General features: G+C 44.8%; 1 protein-coding gene across 19 annotated transcripts in view; it reads left to right on the top strand.

Moving 5' to 3' along the window:
* The window catches only part of MYCBP2 (MYC binding protein 2), a 318,664-nt gene that overhangs the window by 1,445 nt on the left and 293,088 nt on the right, over positions 1-24,131 (top strand). The gene's annotated exons all lie outside the window — the stretch shown is intronic.

Here is a 24,131-nt window from a genome sequence, read left to right as displayed (position 1 = left end):
CTGACATTTCACCCTGACACCAGTCAATGAATGTTGAAAAGGGTTAACTGAATAGAAAAACAGAACTTCTGTCTTCCACTAACTGCTCCTCGGTATTACAACTTGGCTCCATTTACTTCAATGGAACTGAGCTGCTATACCACAGCCATCCTGACAACAGAATCCTGGGTAATTGACAGCAGGTTCAGTGGCACTATACCCAAAATAGTGTGGGTGAACCAGATTAATATGATGTATAACGTTCACCCAGATCAATGCCACAGTTTCCGACATACACACTGTATTACCTTCTGTTGCCAATATGTTTGTCATAGTTTGTGCAATTGAGGTGGGACCCGCCATACCCAGCATTGCTTCCCTCCGGCCCCTCTGCACAGGTATGCCCGCACACCTCTTGCTCACATGGGTGAAGGGTCTAGGAATTTTTACAAGGGGGGTGGGCATTTCGGTGCAGAGAGGACGGAGGCAAGAATACTGGTTATGCCGGGTCCCACCTCCGCTGGGCAAAAGACATTAAAGGAGTACTCCGGCACGCACTTTTTTCATGTTATCCCGTCCGGGCTGCAAAATAAAAGAAAACGCACTTTCTCTTACCTGCCAACGAGCCCCCGGAGCTCCGGTACAGGTGTTCGGTCCCCGGGCTGTATTCTTCTTCCGGTTAGCCCGGCACGTCACACGGAGCTTCAGCCTATCACTGGCCAGGGCGGGACATCGCTGCGGCCGGTGATAGGCTGAAGCTCCGTGTGACGTGCCGGGCTAACCGGAAGTAAGAAGAATACAGCCTGGGGACCGAACACCTGTACCGGAGCTCCGGGGGCTCGTTGGCAGGTAAGAGAAAGTGCGTTTTCTTTTATTTTGCAGCCCGGACGGGATAACATGAAAAAAGTGCGTGCCGGAGTACTCCTTTAACATATTGGCAATGGAGGCTAATACACCCTGTATCTCTGGAACGACAGTGCCGATCAAGGTGAGTTATACTTCATTGTAAACTGGTTTACCAGCACTGTCACCCTGTGTTTTGGGTTTAGTGCGTGTGAACCAGCTGTCAGTTTCCCTTTAACCCCTTAACGACAATTGACGTAAATGTACGTCATGGTGCCGTGGTACTTAACGCGCCTTGACGTACATTTATGCTCCGCCATGACCTTGAGCACCGTACCAGTGCTCGCGTCATGCTCAGCAGGTAACGGCTGCTGTCAGCAGCCAGGAACCCCTCAGATGCCGTGATCAATACAGATCACGGCATCTGTGGCAGTGTTGTACTTTAAATGGATGTTCGAATTGCCCGCAGATCATCCGATCATCCATAATGGCGGACGGAGGTCCCCTCCCCTGGCTCCGGCCGTCTCCCGGGGACTTCTGCTCTGGTCTGAGATTGAGCAGACCAGAGCAGAAGATAGCCGATAATACGGATCAGTGCTATGTCCTATGCATATTACTGAACAGTATTAGCAATCAAATGATTGCTATAAATAGTCCCCTATGGGAGCCATTAGTGTGTGAATTTTTTTTTTGAAAAATCCCCTCCCCCAATAAAAATATAAATCATCCAATTTCCCATTTTACTGCCCAAAAAAGCATAAAAGAAAAAAATATATATATACATATTTGGTATCGCTGCGTGCGTAAAAGTCTGATCTATCAAAATATATTGTTAATTATCCAGTACAGTGAATGGCGTAAATGTAAAAAATGAAGTCCAAAATTGCTGCTTCTTTGTCATTTTAGAAAAAAAAATTTCTTTAAAAAAATGTATAAAAAATAAAACCTAAGCAAACTTGGTACCGATAAAAACTACAGATCACGGTGCAAAAAATGAGCCCTCATACCGCCCCGTACACGGAAAATGAGTTATAGGTGGTCAAAATAGGGCAATTTCAAGCATACTAATTTTGTTAAAATGGTTTGAGATTTTTTTTTAAGTGGTACAATTATAGAAAAGCATATAACATGGGTATCATTTTAATTGTATTGACCCACAGAATAAAGTAAACATGTCATTTTTACCGGAAAGTGTACAGCGTGAAAACAAAACCTTCCATATATGCTAAATTGCGTGTTTTTTTTTCAATTTTCCCACATAAATAATAATTTTTTGGTTGCGCCGTACATTTTATGGTAAAATTTGTGATGTCATTACAAAGTAAAATTGGTGACGCAAAAAACAAGCCCTCATATGCGTGTCTGGATGGAAATATGAGTTATGAATTTTTAGAAGGTGAGGAGAAAAAAACGAAAATGGAAAAATAAAATTGGCCAGGTCCTGAAGGCCAAAATGGGCCTGGTCCTTAAGGGGTTAAAGAAAATTTGACAGGCTGTTCACCTGCACTAAACCGAATATACTGGGTTATAGTACGGATGAACAGGTTTTTTTTTTTTTTTTAAATCCTCACTTATTTTAATCCTTCCAGTATTTGTACAGTTACAGCAAGTGAATGTTCTCTTTTCATATTCTTCATCCAGCCCGCCCCCGTAATGAATATGCTAATGGATCCCGAGTGTAGTGAGGCAGCAGCGTCTGCTCCTCTCACCCCAGGAAACCCCCAGCCGGATGGAGAAAATGGAGGTGGCAGGGGAGCTTGGCAAGCCGGCTCCCCTCCTCCATTGCACACAGCTGTGCATTAGAAGAACATTGCCTGATGTAACTTTGCAAATACTGGATGGATTAAAGTAAGGAAGGACTTGGACTTTTTTTTTTTTTTTCTTTAAAAAGCTGTTCACCTGCACTATAACCCAGTATATTGGATTTAGTGCAGGTGAGTGGTAGGTATGCTGCCAGAAGACTCACTAAAACCTTGTTCAAAATGTGGATGTGGTCCTCCAGTACTAGGACTTGTTAGCCTCTTGGCTGTTTATTGTAAAGAGGTGGCACCAGGCTATCATTGGGTCATCTCTGCTGGGTACCTCCTAAGGCTGCTTACAGCTCTGAGGCTTCTGTCTGGGTTTGATGGGGTGAAAAGTAGCTATCATAGCTGGACCCTACTATAGCACGTTTGGGTCTATTGGATGATGGAAACAAACTAAGGCTTCAGAAACCATATGAAAATAGCAAGGAATGAAGTATTGTTTGAGTTCTTGCCCTGTATACAGTGCCATATGCATGGTGTATGGGAGGGTGGTCAGAAAATGACACTGGCAGCAGCGGTGGAGGAGCTCATGTTTGTAATGACGTATATAGTGCAGGGGACCTGAACCCCCAGTGATAGAGATTTGTTACATGCATTAGTGGATGAATCAGGTATTTAAGTAAATGGGAGATACTGGCACGCTGTGGGGTGGCTGTGGGTGCTGGTTATGTGCCAAGTGTTACACTTTTGGAGACTTTATGAGCACCTAATTATACTATGGAAGGCAGAGAGCTGTATAGTCTAGAAGACAGACTTCCCCTGGCTTTATTATACAGTGGTCCCTCAAGTTACAATATGAATTGGTTCCAGGACGACCATTGTATGTTGAAACCATTTTATGTTGAGACCATAACTCTATGGAAACCTGGTAATTGGCACCAAAATGTCATTCAAAAATAGAAAAAGTGAGGATTAAAAATAAGTAGATAACTAATATAGATAAAGCAAGTCCTTACATATAAAGGTAAGAAAGATCTGCTGGGAGCTGTAAATAAATCAGTCTATTTCAGTTTTTCCCAAAGAGGGTGCCTCCAGCTGTTGCAAAACTACAACTCCCAGCATGCCCTGTCCGGCCATGCTGGGAGTTGTAGTTTTGCAACAGGTGGAGGCACCCTCTTTGGGAAACACTGACCTATGTAGAGGAAAGAAGCTTCTTCAGAGTCCTGTACAGAACACGCAATGTCCTAAAACATTTTAAAAAAAAAATAAAGGAAAATGGAGCCGCCCCAACCTGGTGTCCAAATGGGCATCTAACTCTGGCACAGGTAAAGAGTACAGAACATGTAATACCTCCCTGTACTGTAGGGGGCGCTACCAGACACCAGTCAGTGCATGCACTTTAGGAATACAGGGATTTTATCAGTGAAATGTCCATTCTGATTGGTCGGTTCTTCCAGCCCTTGACACGTTTTGCAATAGCATTGTATGTTGATTCTGGTTTCCAGTTACAATGATCCAGAAAAGACCATTGTATGTTGAAACTATTGTATGTTGAGGCCATTGTAAGTTGAGGGATCGCTCTATAGGCTTTATTATTGACCCATTAATAGGATCAATACAAGGGCACTTAAAGGTAACTTCTCACTGTGAACAACATATTGTATTGCCGAGCTGAGGATAAAACTGCAGATGTGTTTTACTGCAAGGTTAATGCTTGATCGTGATGTCATAGATTATTTTGCCGGAGTCTTTTCAGATCTAAGCGGCCTTATTCTGCACTTCCATTATTATCCCTGGTAGCTTTGTTGTCTTGACAGTTCTCATGTCACAACTAGCAGCCCTGAAAGTCTATGCACAGTAATACACGGCAAGAGAGGAATCCCTGTAGTAATAATTAGAGCAGTGAAAGGAGGCAGTGGGGGCTTTGATGAATTATTTAGGTGTGATGGGTTTTCTTCCTTTTACTGTACAGAAAGCTGGAATATGTATAGAGGAGCTTTGTCGTGAGGCTGCACTAAGTGGTTTGAAACTGGTTTCATCGTGTCCAGGACATATTATACAGATTGTGTAATAAGTGAGGGCAGCCTACTCGTCCTTTATAGAAGTGATCAGTGAATTTGGTTGACCATTACATTTTTTCCACTTGCCCTATTAGACTGTGCTTGGTTCCCACGAGGAGCATTCCACCATCACATGAAAACAAGCATGACAGGTTCTCCCTACTGGGTTTGACAAGTGTTTTGCTTTGTTACAGGCCGGCTCTACTATCATGGGTGTGGCTGGATGACATGTACAGCCGGGTGTCTAGTCATGTTAGTAGCTTTCTGCTGTCACTGCAGGTTCTGTGCACTATTGCCAGGCATCATTAGATCATGGATAATATGAAGTTATTGACATCTTATAAAATCTATTGTAATTTGGCCACCTATGAATAATAAACACATGCACATTAACACGTGCAAATAAATAAAAATAAAGTATTTATTTCAAAAATTAATAGGAGGAGCAATGAGATCCACATTGTTTTTTCTCATATGCTATACAGTGGTCCCTCAAGGTACAATATTAATTGGTTACAGGACGACCATTGTATGTTGAAACCATAACGCTATGGAAACCTGGTAATTAGTTCTGAAGCCACCAAAATGTCATCCAAAAATAGGAAAAAGTGAGGATTACAGAAAAATAAGTAGATAACTAATATAAAGAAAGTTCTTACTTATAAAAGTAAGACAGAACTGCTGGACGCTGTAAATCACTGTCCATATAGAGGACAGGAGCTTCTTCAGGGTCCTGTACAGTACACACAATGGGGGAGATTTATCAAACTGTGTGAGAAAAACTGGAGTGATTTTCAACAGCAACCAATCACAGCTCAGGTAACAAGCTCTGGTAAAGGGAAAACTGAACTGTAATTGGTTGCTGTGGGAAAATCACTCCTGTTTTTCTCACACCGTTTGATAAATCTGGGCCAATGCCTTAAAAAAGTTAAATGGAGCCGCCCTTACTTGGTGTCTATAAAGGAGCAGCTAACTGTGGCACAGGTTAAGATTAATACAGAACATGTAGTACCACCCTTTACTGTAGGAAAGTTCTACCAGAAAGGAATAAAGTGCATACACTTCAGTTATACAGGTGTTTGACCAGTGAATGCCAATTCCGATTGGTCAGTTCTTCCAGCCACTGACACGTTTTACATATCTGGACTATCATTAACATTGTATATTGAGTCTGGTTTCAATTTACAATGATCTAGATGGCAACATCTGGAGGGCTACCGTTTGGGCACCACTGTAACAGTGGTCTCCAAACTGTGACCCTCCAGATGTTGCCAAACTACAACTCCCAGCATGCAGCCACTAGGAAGGGCAGGAGTAAATATCGCTTACTGCCCCCTTCCTTTCCCCCTTCCCATCCCCCCCGTTGTTTCCCTACCTGTGCCTGTCTCCAGTGACGATCTGCGGTCCCCAGGCCATCTTCTTCTCAGGTACCGGCCTCCATCTTCTCCCACCGTTCTGCCTGACATCCAGGGGTGGGCAGAACAGGGGGTTGCCATGGCAACCCAGTATCCTGCGCTGCCATTGGTCAGAATCAGTTCTGACCAATGGCAGGGGATAGGAGGAGATTGCAGCACTGCAACCTCGCTCCTATCCCTCAGGATGATCAGGGCTGTCACTGACAGCTCCGATCATCCCTATTTTCTGGGTGATTGGGTCACCAGAGACCCGATCAGCCCGGAATAGCAGAAAATCGCATGTCTGAATTGACATGCGATTTTCTGCGTTCGCCGACATGGGGGGGGGGGGGGTCGCGATGTGCCGCGATGCCTGCTGAATGATTTCAGCAGGCATCCCGGTCCCCAACCGGCTAGCGGCAGGGACTGGAATTCCCACGGGCGTATGCATACGCCCCACGTCCCTAAGGACTCGGGATGCAGGGCGTATGCATACGCTCGGCGTCCTGAAGAGGTTAGGGGAAAAAAAACAACAACTTGGCACTGAATTACAAACAGGGCGGTCACATGGGCAATGGCTCTGGCATCATGCAGAAGTTAGAGTGAAATGTAAATTCCTTTTTAGTGAAGTGGGAAGTGATTTCTGGCCAGAGGGGACCGGAATAGTAATGCTTAAACAGCCAAACACCACTTCCATTGCTCAGAAAAAGAAATTGGCATAATAGGAAATATAAAGATTACTAAGGAACAGCTCCACAATTTTTATATTTTTGAAATCAGGTAAAAACTGTTTTAGGGTACCTTCACATATGCATATTTTGACTTCAATGGGTAGGAAAATCTGCACCTGTGAACATACCCTTAACTCCTAAAGGAGTACCTGAGCCCGGAGCAGACTATTAAGCAATCCTGCTGATGCCCACCATTAACCCTTCAGATGCGGTGATCAATACCGATCACTGGATCTATAGTATAAGTGGGCCTACACCCTTATAGACAGCAGGCCACCCATCCCCCCCCACACCCTTATAGACAGCACTCACCTGCGACTGTCCTCGGGTGTTGTCGCTCTGCTGTCCCGTTCTCCCGATCGCATCATTGCGTCCTACGGAGGAGCATGTGACATACACGTCACTCTGCTTCCTCCGTAGCGTTACGCTGGGCGCAGGGGAGGAGGAGTGACGTGTGTGTGTGTCACATGTTCCTCCATAGGACGCAATGATTGTGATCGGGAGAACGGGACAGCGGAGAACGGGACAGCGGCCCACAGCACCAGGTATCGGCCATGGTATCGGGGACATTAAACGAGTCCCCGATACCATGAAAATGCAGAGTATCGGCACCGATACTAGTATCGGTATTGGGACATCCCTAGAAGTGGGCATTACTTGCAAGCCATACCAATGCACAAATGGTAGAAAATAAAATGGGTGTGGCTTTGTGAGATGGGGTGAGGCCGGACTGACTCGCTCACCAGGAGATGCAGAGCTTGTGGAGTATGGTACTGGAAGTCTTATATACTTGCATTGGACTTCAGACAAAAACCTAATCCTTCACGTAAGGGGGCAGGTTAGGGTTAATTTAACTATCATCATATATTTTTATTTGACGGGAAAGTAACGTATACTAAGTTTCCTTGAAATATCTCCAGCCATTTGGAAGTGATGCTGGAACATACATTTCCCAATGACTTGTATGGGACTTAAAACAAAAGCCATGACCCTTGCAAATGGTGGTGGGTGAGGGCTAATTTATCTATCCTATGTTTATAGTTGACATAAGTACAACATGTACCAAGTCTTATCAAAAGATCATCAGCCGTTTGGAAATGATGCTGGAACATACATACACCTTAGGATCGACAGATTATCACGATTTTGGACCTTATCGGTATCGGCAATTACCTTGCCGATAATGCCCCGCCTTCTGGCCAGAGACGACCGTGACCGCCGCTGCCCCATTGCCTCCCCCCATCCTCTGCCCACATACAGCCGCCGCTGCTCCATTGCCTCCCCCCCCCCCCCCCTATTATCTGGCCACATGCCGCTGCCCCATCGCCGCTCCCCCATCCTCTGCCAACATACCGCTGCCACCCCATCGCCTCCCCCCATTCCCGGTGTTATAATTACCTGTTCCCGGGGTCCGCGATCCTTCTGGTTCCTGTGCGGTTGCTGTGGGCTGCGCTGCATAATGACGAGTGACGTCCCCCATGCGACGTCACCGTCAGTGCGCACAGTGACAGCGCAGGAGCCAGAAGGATCGCGGACCCCAGGCCCCGGGAAACATACACCAAAAAAAAAAGCTAAGCTAAGTCTGGGCTGGTGTAGTTTGAGACTCTTCAGTGGCTTTGCGCCTTTTTTGCACCTTTTCACAAAAAGTCGCAGTTCATAAAACCCTTCCATATCATGTGTATTGCCAAAATCAGTGGATTGCAGCTCAAAAGGTGCCAAAAAGGCGCAAAGAAAACCTACTTGAGCCTTTTTTGCACCTTTTCTAGACATTAAAAACTGTTGAAAGACAATGATAAATGTTGGCCACAGGGTTGTTTTGGGGTTGTTTTGCTGCCTCTGGCACTGGGTGCCTTGAATGTGTGAAAGGAATAATGAAATCTGAGGATTACCAACGGATTTTGGGTCGCACTGTACAGCCCAGTGTCAGAAAGCTGGGTTTGAGTCAGAGATCTTGGGTCTTCCAGCAGGACAATGACCCCAAACATACGTCAAAAAGCACCCAGAAATGGATGGCATCAAAGTGCTGTAGAGTTCTGAAGTTGCCACCAATGAATCCAGATCTAAATCCCATTGAACACCTGTGGAGAGATAAAATTGTTGTTGGGAAAAGACGCCTTCCAATAAGAGAGACCTGGAGCAGTTTGCAAAGGAAGAGTGGTCCAACATTCTGGCTGAGAGGTGTAAGAAGCTTATTGATGGTTATAGGAAGCGACTGGTTTCAGTAATTTTTTCCGAAGGATGTGCAAACAAATATTAAAGGGGTACTCCGGTGCTTACACATCTTATCCCCTATCCAAAGGATAAGGGGATAAGATGCCTAATCGCGGGAGTCCCGCAGCTGGGAACGCCCGTGATCATGCACGCGGCACCCCGTTTGTAATCAGTCCCCGGAGCGTGTTCGCTCCGGGACTGATTACCGTCGACCGCAGGGACGGCGGCGTGTGACGTCACGCTCTGTCCCTCAATGCAAGCCTACGGGAGGGGGAGTGATAGCTATAAGATAGGGGATAAGATGTGTAAGCACCGGAGTACCCCTTTAAGTTAAGGGTGCCAATAATTTTGTCCATCCCATTTTTGGAGTTTGGCGAGACATTATGTCCAATTAGCTTTTTTTATTTAATTTTTTTTTTCTCCCTTTTTTTGGTTTAGTTCCAATACAATTAAAGGGAATTAACATGTGTATAGCAAAACATGTTACTGCAATCCTTTTCTGTGAGAAATACTTAATTTCCTAGAAAATGTAAGGGGTGCCAACATTTACGGCCATGACTGTATGTATATGTGGAGAGAGAGAGATGTCAACTACAAACATAGGATAGGTAAATTAACACTTACCCACCTCCATTTGCGAGGGTGGGGTTTTTTGTTTAAAGTCCCATGCAGGTCTATGAGAAATGTTACTGCATAACTTCCAAACAGCTGGAGATATTTCGATAATACTTGGCCACATGTTACTTATATGCCAACTAAATATATGATAGTTAATTCAACCCTAACCCACCCCCATTTTCGAGGGTAGTTTTTTTTTTCTTGTCTTAAATCCTGTACAAATATATATAGGACTTCCTGTTCCTTACACCACAAGCTCTGTATCTCCTGGTGACTGTCAGTCTGGCCACACCCACAGTTTAAGCCACAACCCTATTTTCTACCCTTTTTGTGCATTGGTCCGGCTTGCAAGTCACACCCACAAAACCATGCCGCCTTCTATTTTAGGTCTACAATCTCATCACACCTCCGCCCCTCCTGAGGATGGGATATGAGGACAAGTGCTTCCTCCTATTTAACTTTTCCTCCCCGACAAGGATTAGATAGGAAAAACCAGGCAACGACGGGTACTCCTTTAGTAATAAAAAATAAAAACACCCTTTTCCCATTTAACTCCCCCACCCAAAATACGAAAAAATAAAAGTATTTGATATCGCCGTGTGTGTTGTTGTCCAAACTATTTAAAATATGTTTACGGTAAACAAAAAATCAAAATATGATGATTTTTTGTCACATTTGGGAGGATTTATTAACCCCTTAAGGACCATGGGTTTTTCAGTTTTTGCACTTTTGTTTTTTCCTCCTCACCTTTTAAAAATCATAACCCTTTCAATTTTAGACCTAAAAATCCATGTGATGGCTTATTTTTTGCGCCACCAATTCTACTTTGCATTGACATCAGTAATTTTACACACAAATCTACAGTGAAACGGAAAAAAATCATTGTGCAATGAAATTGAAGAAAAAACACCATTTTGTAATTTTGGGGCTTCCGTTTTTACCCAGTAAATTTTTTGGGTAAAAATTACACCTTTATTCTGTAGGTCCATACGATTAAAATGATACCCTACTTTTATAGGTTTGATTTTGTCGTACTTCTGATAAAAATCATAACTACATGCAGGAAAATGTATGTTTAAAATTGTCATCTTCTGACCCCTATAACTTTTTATTTTATCGTGTATGGGGCGGTATGAGGGCTTGCGCTGTGATCAGAAGATTTTAGCGGTACCATTTTTGTATTGATCAGCCTTTTTTTTTTTTTTTTTTTTATATATTTTTTTTTTATATAGTATTTAATTCATTTTTTCATTATATAAAAAGTGACCAAAAATTTTATTTCGGACTTTGGAATTTTTTTGTGCGTAGGCCATTGACAGTGCGCTTTAACCCCTTCAGGACGGAGCCCATTTTGGCCTTAAGGACCGGAGCGTTTTTTGCACATCTGACCACTGTCACTTTAAACATTAATAACTCTGGAATGCTTTTAGTTATCATTCTGATTCCGAGATTGTTTTTTCGTGACATATTCTACTTTAACATAGTGGTAAATTTTTGTCGATACTTGCATCCTTTCTTGGTGAAAAATCCGTAAATTTGATGAAAAATTTGAAAATTTAGCATTTTTCTAAATTTGAAGCTTTCTGCTTGTAAGGAAAATGGATATTACAAATACATTTTTGTTTGGTTCACATATACAATATGTCTACTTTGTGTTTGCATCATAAAATTGACGAGTTTTTACTTTTGGAAGACACCAGAGGGCTTCAACGGTCAGCAGCAATTTTCCGATTTTTCACAAAATTTTCACACTCAGTATTTTTCAGGGACCAGTTCAGGTTTGAAGTGGATTTGAAGGGTCTTCATATTAGAAATACACCATAAATGACCCCATTATAAAAACTAAACCCCCCCAAAGTATTCAAAATGACATTCAATAAGTGTTTTAACCCTTTAGGTGTTTCACACGAATAGCAGCAAAGTGAAGGAGAAAATTCACAATCTTCATTTTTTACACTCACATGTTGTTGTAGACCCAATTTTTTTATTTTTACAAGGGGTAAAAGGACAAAATTTTTACTTGTATTTGTAGCCCAATTTCTCTCGAGTAAGCACATACCTCATATGTCTATGTAAAGTGTTCGGCGGGCGCAGTAGAGGGCTCAGAAGCGAAGGAGCGACAAGGGGATTTTGGAGAGTACGTTTTTCTGAAATGGTTTTTGGGGGGCATGTTGCATATTAGGAAGCCCTTATGGTGCCAGAACAGCAAAAAAAAAAAAACACATGGCATACCATTTTGGAAACTAGACCCCTCGGGGAATGTAACATGGGATAAAGTGAACCTCAATACCCCACAGGTGTTTCCCGACTTTTGCAAATGTCAAAAAAAAATAATTTTTTTTAACCTAAAATACTTGTTTTCCCAAAAATTTTTTATTTTTAAAAAGGGTAATAGCAGAAAATACCCCTAAAAATTTGAAGCCCAATTTTTCCTGATTCAGAAAACACCCCATATGGGGGTGAAAAGTGCTCTGCTGGCGCACTACAGGTCTCGGAAGAGAAGGAGTCACATTTGGCTTTTTGAAAGCAAATTTTTCTCTGGGGACATACCGCATTTAGGAAGCCCCTATGGTGCCAGGACAGCAAAAAAAAAAAACCACATGGCATATCATTTTGGAAACTAGACCCCTCGGGGAACGTAACAAGGGGTTAAGTGAACCTTTATACCCCACAGGTGTTTCACTACTTTTGCATATGTAAAAAAAAAATTTTTTTTTTACCTAAAATGCTTGTTTTCCCAAAAATTTAACATTTTTAAAAAGGGTAAAAGCAGAAAATACCCCCCAAAATTTGTAACACAATTTCTCCCGAGTACGGCGATACTCCATATGTGACCCTTAACTGTTGCCTTGAAATACGACAGGGCTCCAAAGTAAGAGCGCCATGCGCATTTGAGGCCTAAATTAGGGACTTGCATAGGGGTGGACATAGGGGAATTCTACACCAGTGATTCCCAAACAGGGTGCCTCCAGCTGTTGCAAAACTCCCAGCATGCCTGGACAGTCAACGGCTGTCCGACAATACTGGGAGTTGTTTTGCAACAGCTGGAGGCTCCGTTCTGGAAACAGTGGCGTACCAGACGTTTTTCATTTTTATTGGGGAGGGGGGTTCTATAGGGGTATGTGTATACGTAGTGTTTTTTACTTTTTATTTTATTTTTTGTGTAGTGTTTTTAGAGTACAGTCGCACGGGCGGGGGTTCACAGTAGTTTCTCGCTGGCAGTTTGAGTTGCAGCAGAAAGTTTGCGGCAGCTCAAACTTGCAGCCAGATACTTACTGTAATCCTCCGCCCATGTGAGTGTATCCTGTACGTTCACATTGGGGGCGGGGGGGGGGGGGGGGGGGGGGAACGGACGGACATCCAGCTGTTGCATAACTACAACTCCCAGCATGCCCGTTGGCTGTCGGTGACTGCTGAGAGTTGTAGTTTTGCAACAACTGTAGGTACACTGGTTATGTATCACTGAGTTTGTGACCCAACTCAGTGTTTCACAACCAGTGTGCCTCCAGCTGTTGCAAAACTACAACTCCCAGCATGTACGGTGCATGGTGTACGGTGACTGCTGAGTTGTAGTTTGCAACAGCTGGAGGCACACCGGTCGTGAAACACTGAGTTAGGTAAAAAAAAAACTGAGTTTCACAACCAGTGTGCCTTCAGCTGTTGCAAAACTACAACTCTCAGCAGTCACCGACAGCCAACGGGCATGCTGGGAGTTGTAGTTATGCAACCAGCAGATGCACCACTACAACTCCCAGCATGCACTTTAGCTGTTTGTGCAAGCTGGGAGTTGTAGTTATACAACAGCTGAAGGTACACTTTTCCATAGAAAACATCTGCCTCCAGCTGTTGCAAAACCATAAGTCCCAGCATGCCCATAAGGAAATGCTGGGAGTTGTGGTTGTCTGCCTCCTGCTGTTGCATAACTACAGCTCCCAGCATGCCCTTTTTGCATGCTGGGAGCTGTTGCTAAGCAACAGCAGGAGGCTGTCACTCACCTCCAACGAACCAGCGCATGGTGTCAGTCCCGCCGCTGCTCCTGGGGCCCCGATCCCAACATTGACGCCGGGGATCGGGGTCCCCAGCACCCGGGGTGCACGTCCTGCACCCGCTCACGTCCTCCGGAAGAGGGGCGGAGCGGGTGCGGGAGTGACACCCGCAGCAGGCGCCCTGATTGGTCGGCCGGTAAACCGGCCGACGAATCAGGGCGATCGTGAGGTGGCACCAGTGCCACTTCACCCCTGCAGGCTCTGGCTGTGCGGGGCCGTCAGAGACGGCCCCAAACAGCCAGTAATTCCGGGTCACCGGGTCACTGGAGACCCGATTGACCCGGAATCGCCGCAGATCACTGGACTGAATTGTCCAGCGATTTGCGGCGATCGCCGACATGGGGGGCATAATGACCCCCCTGGGCGATATGCCGGGATGCCTGCTGAACGATTTCAGCAGGCATCCGGCTCCGGTCCCCAACTGGCTAGGGGTGGGGACCGGAATTCCCACGGGCGTATGGATACGCCCTGCGTCCTTAAGGACTCGGGATGCAGGGCGTATCCATACGCCCTATGTCCTGAAGAGGTTAATTAGAGATTTTTATAGTTTGGACATTTACGCACGTGGAGATACCCCATATGTTTATATTTTTATTTACATGTTGTATTTTTTTTGGGTTGGGAAAAGGGAGGTGATTTGGACTTGGGGAAAGGGTTACATCACTTTTATTAACTTTTTTTTTAAATTTTATTTTTTTTTATTTTTTTCAGTGTTATAGCTCCCGTAGGGGGCTAGAACACTGGACACGCTGATCTTTTACACTGATCACTGCAAAGCCATAGCTTTGCATTGATCAGTTTTATCGGTGGTCGATTGCTCAAGCCTGCATCTCAGGCTTGGAGCAATCAGTCGCCGAAGGGACACGCAGGAGGAAGGTAAGAGGCCCTCCGCTCCCAATCAGCCCCACTGAGCAGCCGGGAAGCTTTTACTTTCGTTTTAGACACAGCGTTCAAAGCATCTAAAGGGTTAATAGCGTGCAGCACCGCGATCGCTGCCGTGCGCTATTAGCCCCAGGTCCCGCCTTCAGTTACATGCTGGGACTGACCCGATATGAAACAGGGTCACAGCGTGACCCCACGCTATATCACTGGAGCCGGCCAAGGGCGTAAATATACGTCCTTTGTCGTTAAGGGGTTAAAACATATAGAAATCTTATTTAACCCCTTAAGGACCAGGCCATTTTACACCTTAGGACCAGAGCGTTTTTTGAACATCGGACCACTGTCACTTTAAACATTAATAACTCTGGAATGCTTTATCATTCTGATTCAGAGATTGTTTTTTTAGTGACATATTCTAATTTAACATAGTGGTAAATTTTTATGGTAACTTGCATCCTTTCTTGGTGAAAAATCCCAAAATTTGATGAAAAAATTGAAAATTTTGCATTTTTCTAACTGTGAAGTTCTCTGCTTGTAAGGAAAATGGATATTCCAAATACATATATTTTTTTTTTTTTTTTGATTCACATATACAATATGTCTACTTTATGTTTGCATCATAAAATTGACAAGTTTTTACTTTTGGAAGACACCAGAGGGCTTCAAAGTTCAGCAGAAACTTTTCCAATTTTTCAAAAAATTTTTTGCTCATTATTTTTCAGGGACCAGTTCAGGTTTGAAGTGGATTTGAAGCGTCTTCATATTAGAAATACCCCATAAAAGACCCCATTATAAAATCTGCACCCCCCCCCCCCCCCAAAGTATTCAAAATTACATTCAGTGAGCGTTTTAACCCTTTAGGTTTTTCACAGGAATAGCAGCAAAGTGAAGGAGAAAATTCACAATCTTCATTTTTTACATTTGCATGTTCTTGTAGACCCAATTTTAGAATTTTTACAAGGGGTTAAAGGAGAAAATTTATACTTGTCCTTGTAGCCCAATTTCTCTTGAGTAAGCACATACCTCATATGTCTATGTAAAGTGTTCGGCGGGCGCAGTAGAGGGCTCAGAAGGGAAGGAGCGACAAGGGGATTTTGAAGAGTACGTTTTTCTGAAATTGGTTTTTGGGGGGCATTTTGCATTTAGGAAGCCCCTATGGTGCCAGAACAGCAAAAAAACCACATGGCATACCATTTTGGAAACTAGACCCCTTTAGGAACGTAACAAGGAATAAAGTGAGCCTTAATACCCCACAGGAGTTTCACGACTTTTGCATATGAAAAAAAATGTTTTTGTTTTTTTCACTAAAATGTGTTTCCCCCCCAAATTTCAAATTTTTGCAAGGGTTAATAGCAGAAAAGACCCCCCCAAAAATATAGTTTTTTTTTTTAACCCCATCTCTTCTGAGTATGGAGGTACCCCATAAGTTGACCTAAAGTGCACCACGGGCGAACTACAATGCTCAGAAGAGAAGGAGTCATATTTGGCTTTTGGAGAGCAAATTTAGGAAGCATTTAGGAAGCCCCTATGGTTCCAGGACAGCAAAATAACCCCCACATGGCATACCATTTTGGAAACTAGACCCCTTGAGGAACGTAACAAGGGGTACAGTGAGCATTTACCCCCCCCCCACTGGTGTCTGTCAGATCTTTGGAACAGTGGGCTGTACAAAATTTTTTTTTTTGCACAGCCCACTGTTCCAAAGATCTGTCAGACACCAGTGGGGTGTAAATTCTCACTGCACCCCTCATTACATTCCATGAGGGGTATAGTTTCCGAAATGGGGTCACATGTGCGTTTTTTTTTTTTGCGTTTGTCAAAACCGCTGTGACAATCGGCCACCCCTGTGCAAATAACCTCAAATGCTTATGGTGCACTCTCCCTTCTGAGCCTTGTTGTGCGCCCCCAGAGCACTTTGCGCCCACATATGGGGTATCTCCGTAGTCGGTAGAAATTGCATTGCAAATTTTGCGGGCCTTTTTTCCCTTTTACCTCTTGTCAAAATGAACAGTATAGGGCAACACCAACGTGTTAGTGTAAAATTTATTTTTTAACACTAACATGCTGGTGTAGACCCCAACTTCACCTTTTCATAAGGGGTTAAAGGAGTAAAGGCCCCACAAAATTTGTTAGGCAATTTCTCCCCAGTACGGCGATACCCCATATGTGGCCCTAAACTGTTTCCTTGAAATACAACAGGGCTCCAAAGTGAGAGCGCCATGTGCATTTGAGGCCTGAATTAGGGATTTGCATAGGGGTGGACATAGGGGTATTCTACGCCAGTGATTCCCAAACAGGGTGCCTCCAGCTGTTGCAAAACTCCCAGCATGCTTGGACAGTCAACGGCTGTCCGGCAATACTGGGAGTTGTTGTTTTGCAACAGCTGGAGGCTACCTTTTGGAAACAGTGGTGTACCAGATATTTTTCATTTTTATTGGGGAGGGGAGGGGGGCTGTGTAGGGGTATGTGTATATGTAGTGTTTTTTTTTTACATTTTATTTTGTGTTGGTGTAGTGTAGTATTTTTAAGGTACAGTCACACGGGCGGGGGATTACAGCCGCGCAAAATTTGCTGCATCGCAAACTTGTAGCCTGATACTCGCTGTAAGCCCCCTGCCCATGGGAATGTACCCTGTACATTCACGGGGGGGGGGGGGGGGATCCTCCAGCTGTTGCAAAACTACAACTCCCAGCATGCACGGTCTATCAGTGCATGCTGGTAGTTAGTTTCCCAACCCGTGTGCCTCCGGCTGTTGCAAAACTGAGTTGGAAACAATGTTTCCCAACCAGTGTGCCTCCAGTTGTTGCAAAACCACAACTCCCAGCATTCTCAGGCATGCTGGAAGTAGTAGTTCGGCAGCATCTTTAGAGCCAGATGTTGCCGAACTATAACTCCCAGCATGCTTTGAGTTTAAGTTGACACCAAGGGCTGTCTGGGCATGCTGGAAGTTGTAGTGTAAGGGGACCAGATGGAGCAGTCTATATCATTTTACGACCGTCTGGACTGCTGCAAAGGTCCCGAAACGCCGCTGAAGATCCACCCACCTGTCGCCACCGCCGCCGGGATCTGGGTCTTCAGGGACGAGGTAAGTACCGGTGCCAGGCCCCAGCACTCCCCCGTCGCATCCTCTGGTCTTCCTTCCGTTCTCTCCGGGCTTCCAGAGGCCGGGCAGGGCGGGAGGAAGTAACCCCCCCCCCCCCTGCGATTGGTCGGTTAGCTTACGGAGGAATCGCAGGGGATAGGAGGAGGTGGCAGGCTTGCCACCTTGCTCCTATACTTCAGCATGGTCTTGGCTGTCTGTGACAACCGGGATCATGCAAAATTACCGGGCGATCCGATCAGCCTGGTAACGCCGCAGATCGCAGGGGCAATTTCCCTCGCGATTTGCGACGATCGCCGACATGGGGGGCAGACATGGCCCCCCTCGGCGTTTGCCCCGGATGCCTGCTGAAGCATTTCAGCAGGCATCCGCTTCCGACATCTGCCTGGCGCGCGGCAGGGACCGGAAAACGCCAGGACGTATGAGTTCGTGCCTGGTCCTTAAGACCCAGGGAGCATGGATGTACTCATACGTGCCTGGTCCTTAAGGGGTTAAACAGCTTTTTTCTTTGTCACACAATGGCCCTGATTTATTATTGTAAACCAGACATATTGTGTTGGGTTGTGTGCCAGAAATGGTCTGCGCCAGAAATGAAAAACCCGACCCACTCTACATTTTACTGAGGGAACCCAAAAAAGGGCATGGCTGTTGTGAAAAGGGTTCGTGGTCACATCAAAGGGGCGTGTTCCCAACAGTTTCACAAAAACCCAAAAACATTTTTTTATTAGTGTTATAGCCCAAAAAACAGCCTTTCCAATTTTGAGTATATTTTAGACTGTTCACAGCCCAAACACATACCAAAATACAGATGTAAATGGCCTGAATAAAACAATTATGACCATAAAATTAATGTTCATGAACAAGATTGTTTTAGGTTCAAAAGAACCCTGGATAATGTTGGAAAAAGAGGCTTCTGTGCAGTGTAGGTGAAATCTTCTCTTATCAGGGTGTATATCCAGACAAAGCAGAATTGGCTAATTGAATTCTCTATTCTAGCCATCAGTAATGTTAGTGGTGTCTCAGAGCATTACACATGCTGCACAATTACATCATAGGTCTATTTCAGGATACTGACATCATTTTTTTTTTTCTTTAACCCCCTATTGACTCAGACCATTTTCACCTTAAGGACTCAGCCCTTTTTTTTTTTTTGCAATTCTGCCCACTGTCACTTTATGCATTAATAACTCTGAGATGCTTTTGCCTTTTATTCTGATTCCGCAATTATCTTTTTCATGACACATTCTGCTTTAACATAGTGGTAAATGTTTGTCGTTACTTGCATCCTTTCTTGGTGAAAACCCAAAATGTCATGAAAATTTTGAAAATGTAGCTTTTTTTTCTAACTTTTCAGGGACCACTTAAGTTTGAAGTGGATTTGAGGTGCCTTTCTGTGAGAAATACTCCATAAATGACCCCATTATAGAAACCGCACCCCTTAAAGTATTCAAAACATTATTCAGAACGTTTAACCCTTTAGGTGTTTCGCAGGAATAGCAGCAAAGTAAAGGAGAAAATTCTAAATAATCATTATTTATACGCTCATGTACTTGTAGAGCCATTTATTTTTTATTTTTGCCAAGGGTAAACGGAATCCCCCCCCCCCCCCCCCCAAAGTATTTGTAACCCAATTTCTCTCTAGTAAGGAAATGCCTCATGTGGATGTAAAGTGCTCTGCAGGTGCAGTAGAGGGCTCAGAATGAAAAGAGCGACAATGGTATTTCGCAGAGTGAATTTTGCTGAAATGGTTCTTGGGGGGGCGTGTCACATTTAGGATGCCTTTGTGACAGAACATAAAAAAAAAAAAACACATGGCATACTATTTTGGAAACTACACCCCTCAAGGAACGTAGCAAGGGGTACAGTGAGCCTTAACACCCCACAGGTGTTTGACGACTTTTTCTTAGTCTGATGTCTAAATGAAATTTAGTTATTTTTTCTTCACTAAAATGCTGTGTTTTTCTGCAAATTTAACATTTTTTACAAGGGGTAATAGAAGAAATGGGGTTACAAATTTTGGGAGGCATTTTCTCCTGAGTATGGAAATACCCCATGTTTGGACATCAAGTGCTTTGCTGGCGCACTACAATGCTCAGAAGAGGAGTCACATTTGGCTTTTGGAAAGCAAATTTAGCTGAAATGGTTTTTGGGGAGCATGTCTCATTTAAGAGGCCCCTATGGTGCCAGAACACCGCGCAAACCCCACCCACAAACACCCACATGGCATACTACACTGCTGGAAAAAAAATAAAGGGAACATTTAATCAATACTATGTAACTCCAAGTCAATCACACTTCTGTGAAATCACACTGTCCACTCAGGAAGCAACACTGACATTCAATTTCACATGCTGTTGTGCAAATGGAACAGACAACAGGTGGAAATTATAGGTAATTAGCAAGACACCCCAATAAAGTGGTTCTACAGGTGGTGGCCACAGACCACTTCTTAGTTCCTTTGCTTCCTGGCAGATGTTTTGGTCTCTTTTGAATGCTGGCAGTGCTTTCACTCTAGTGGTAGCATGAGACGGAGTCTACAACCCACACGAGTGGCTCAAGTAGTACAGCTCATCTAGGATGGCACTTCAATGCGAGCTGTGGCAAGAAGGTTTGCTTTCTCTGTCAGCGTAGTGCCCAGAGCATGGAGGTGCTACCAGGAGACAGGCCAATACATCAGGAGACGTGGAGGAGGCCGTAGCAGGGCAACAACCCAGCAGCAGGACTGCTACCTCTGCCTTTGTGCAAAGAGGAGCAGGAGGAGCACGTTCAGAGCCCTGCAAAATGACCTCCAGCAGGCAACAAATGTTCGTGTCCACTCAAACGGTCAGAAACAGACTCCATGAGGGTGGTAGGAGGGCACGGCGTCCACAGGTGGGGGTTGTGCTTACAGCTCAACACCGTGCAGGACGTTTGGCATTTGCCAGAGAACACCAAGATTGGCAAATTCACCACTGGTGCCCTGTGCTCTTCACAGATGAAAGGAGGTTAACACTGAGCAGATGTGACAGTTTGGAGACGCCGTGGAGAATGTTCTGCTGCCTGCAACATCATCCAGCATGACCGGTTTGGCGGTGGGTCAGTAATGGTGTTGGGTGGCATTTCTTTGGGGGGCCACATAGCCCTCCATGTGCTTGCCAGAGGTTGCCTGACTGCCATTAGTTACTGAGATGAGATCCTAAGACCCCTTGAGATCATTTGCTGGTGCGGTTGGCCCTGGGTTCCTCCTAATGTAAGACAATGCTAGACCTCATGTGGCTGGAGTGTGTCAGCATTTCCTGCAAGAAAAGGCATTGATGCTATGGACTGGCCTGCCCGTTCCCCCAGACCTGAATCCAATTTAAGGACCATCTGGGACGTCTTGTCTCGCTCCATCCACCAACTCCACGTTGCACCACAGACTGTCCAGGAGTTAGTGGATGCTTTAGGCCAGGTCTGGGAGGACATCCCTTAGGAGACTATCTGCCATCAGGAACATGCCCAGGTTTTGTAGGGAGGTCATACGGGCACATGGAGGCCACACACACTACTGAGCCACATTTTGACTTGATTTAAGGACATTACATCAATTTTGGATCAGCCTGTAGTGTGGTTTTCCACTTTGATTTTGAGTTTGACTCCATATCCATGGGTTGATAAATTTGGTTTCCATTGATAATTTTTGTGTGATTTTGTTGTCAGCACATTTAACTATGTAAAGATGAAAGTATTTCATACGATTAGTTCATTCTAGGGATCGACCGATTATCGGTATGGCCGATATTATCGGCCGATAATCCCGATTTTGGGCATTATCGGTATCTGCAATTACCTTGCCGATAATGCCCCGCACCGCTCCCACCGCCCCGTGACCGCCCTACCCCCGACCCACCGCACCGCGTCGCACCCCCCACGTAGTGCTGGGTGGTATACTGGTATGAACCGGATACAGTTTTTTTTTAATTTTTTTTATATTTCTCCCACGGTATGGATTTTTGCCCATACTGCTATACCGGTCGGGCCCCTCCCCCACCCTCCGAGTCAATAAAAAAAATTAAACTTACCTGTAATGGGGGTGGTCCGGGCCATCCATCCTTCCTGTAGTGTCCGGCGGCATTCCGGGTGGAGGATGACCCGGTCCGGGCTGTCCTTCTCCGGGGGTCCTCTTCTCCACTCCGGGCATGCTCCGGCCTAGTAACGCTACATAGACGCTGCTGCGCAGTGACGCACCTGACGTCACGGCGTAGCGGCGTCTATGCAGCGTACTAGGCCGGAGCCTGCCCGGAGTGGAGAAGAGGACCCCCGGAGAAGGACAGCCCGGACCGGGTCACCCTCCACCCGGAATGCCGCTGGACACTACAGGAAGGATGGATGGCCCGGACCACCCCCATTACGGGTAAGTTTTTAATTTTTTTCATTGACTCGGAGGGTGGGGGAGGGGCTCGACCGGTATAGAGGTATGGGCAAAAATCCATACCGTGGGTGAAAAAAACAAAAACGGTATACCGCCCAGCACTACATGACCCCGTACGGTCACTGCAGCAACTGGGAAGGTGAGTCAGGGTTCTGGGATGGACAGGGGTCTGTATAATATACTATACCTACAGTAGGCCCTCCAGCTGTTGCAATGTGTGTTTACAAACCCCCATGGTGCCAGAACAGTGGACCCCCTCATGTGACCCCATTTTGGAAACTACAACCCTCACAAAATTTAATAAGGGGTGCAGTGAGCATTTACGCCCCACTGGCATTTGACAGATCTTTGGAACAGTGGGCTGTGCAAATAATTTTAGACACCTGTGGGGCGTAAATGCTCACTATACCGCTTATTACACTACGTAAGGGGTGTAGTTTCCAAAATGGGGTCACGTGGGAGGGGGGGGGTCCATTTTCTGGTACCATGGAGGCTTTGTAAACACACATGACCTTCAATTTTGGACAAATTTTCTCTCCAAAAGCCAAATGGCACTCCTTCTCTTCTGAGCATTGTAGTGCGCACGCAGAGCACTTTACATTCACATATGGGGTATGTTCTTACTCAGAAGAAATGGGGTTACAAATTTTCGGGGGCTTTTTTTCCCCCTATTTTCCCTTGTGAAAATGAGAAATTTAGGGTAACACCAGCATTTTAGTGACTTTTTTTTTTTTTTTTTTTTTCATTTTCCCATTCAACTTTTAATGAAAATTCGTCAAACACTTGTTGGTTGTTAAGGCTCACTATATATGCTACGTTTCGTGATGGGTGTAGTTTACAAAATGGGGTCACATGTGGGTATTTTTTTGCATTTGTCAGATCTGCTGTAAAATCAGCCACCACTGTGCAAATCTAGGCCTCAAATGTACTTAGTGCTCTCTCACTCCTGAGCCATGTTGTGCGCCCGCAGAGCATTTTACATCCACGTATGGGGTATTTCTGTTCTCAGGAGAAATTGCGTTACAAATTTTGTTGGTCTTTTTCTTTTTACCTCTTGTGAAAATGAAAAGTATCGGGCAACACCAGCATGATAGTGTAAAAAAAATTTTTTTTTACACTAACAGGCTGGTGTAGAACCCAACTTTTCCTTTTCATACAGGGTAAAAGGAAAAAAGCCCCCCAAAATATGTAACAGAATTGCTCCAGAGTACGGAAATACCCAATATTGGCCCTAAACTGTTTCCTTGCAATAAGACAGGCCTCCGAAGTGATAGAGCGCCATGCTCATTTGTGGCCTAAATTGGGGATTTGCATAGGGGCGGACCCAGATGCAAGCTTTAGGCCCTATTCACACAGCAGAATTTCCTCCTCAAATGAAAGCATAACACACTTTTGTGAGTTCACACTCCCATTCACACTTCTGCAGAATATCCGCTTGGATTCCGTGCCAATTCAGCACAAAATCCTCAAAAGTGGAAGCAGAATTGGGGCGGATGAGCGGAAATTCTGCCGTGTGAATAGGGCCTTACAATTGCCTCCGCTACCAAAAATATTCTACGACAGTGATTCCAAAACAGGGTGCCCCCAGAAAATTTGCTGCAGCTCAAACTTGAAGCAGGAGACTCTCTGTAAACCCCCGCCCGTCTGATTGTACCCTGTACATTCACAATGGGGTGGGGGTGGGGCAAACCTCCAGTCGTTGCAAAATTACAACTCCCAGCATGCACTGACAGTTGTAGTTTTGCAACAGCTGGAGGCACACTAGATTGAAAACACAGTTTGGTAACAGAACCTAACTCAAGGTTTTCCAAACAATGTGCCTCCAGCTGTTGCAGCATTACAACTCCCAGCATGTACTGATCGCTGAAGGGCATGCTAGGAGTTATAATCATGCAACAGCTGGAGGCATGCAACTGCAACTCGCCTTTGGGGGCTATAAATGTGTTAAAAAAAGTACATGTGTCATTACAAAGTACAGTTGGTGCCGCAAAAAACAAGCCCTCATATGCGTTTGTAGATGGAATAGATATGGCTATTATAGTGCGAGGAGAAAAAAAACTAAAGTGCAAAAACTAAACTAATAAAGACCTTATTTGTGTACTATTTTCGTTGAAATTATTTTGTGTACCAGG

This window comes from Hyla sarda, chromosome 2 (genome assembly GCF_029499605.1).
Source record: "Hyla sarda isolate aHylSar1 chromosome 2, aHylSar1.hap1, whole genome shotgun sequence".
NCBI classification, from domain to species: domain Eukaryota; kingdom Metazoa; phylum Chordata; class Amphibia; order Anura; family Hylidae; genus Hyla; species Hyla sarda.
The sequence above is the reverse complement of the archived record's forward strand: the minus strand, read 5'-3'. Positions and strand labels throughout refer to the sequence as shown.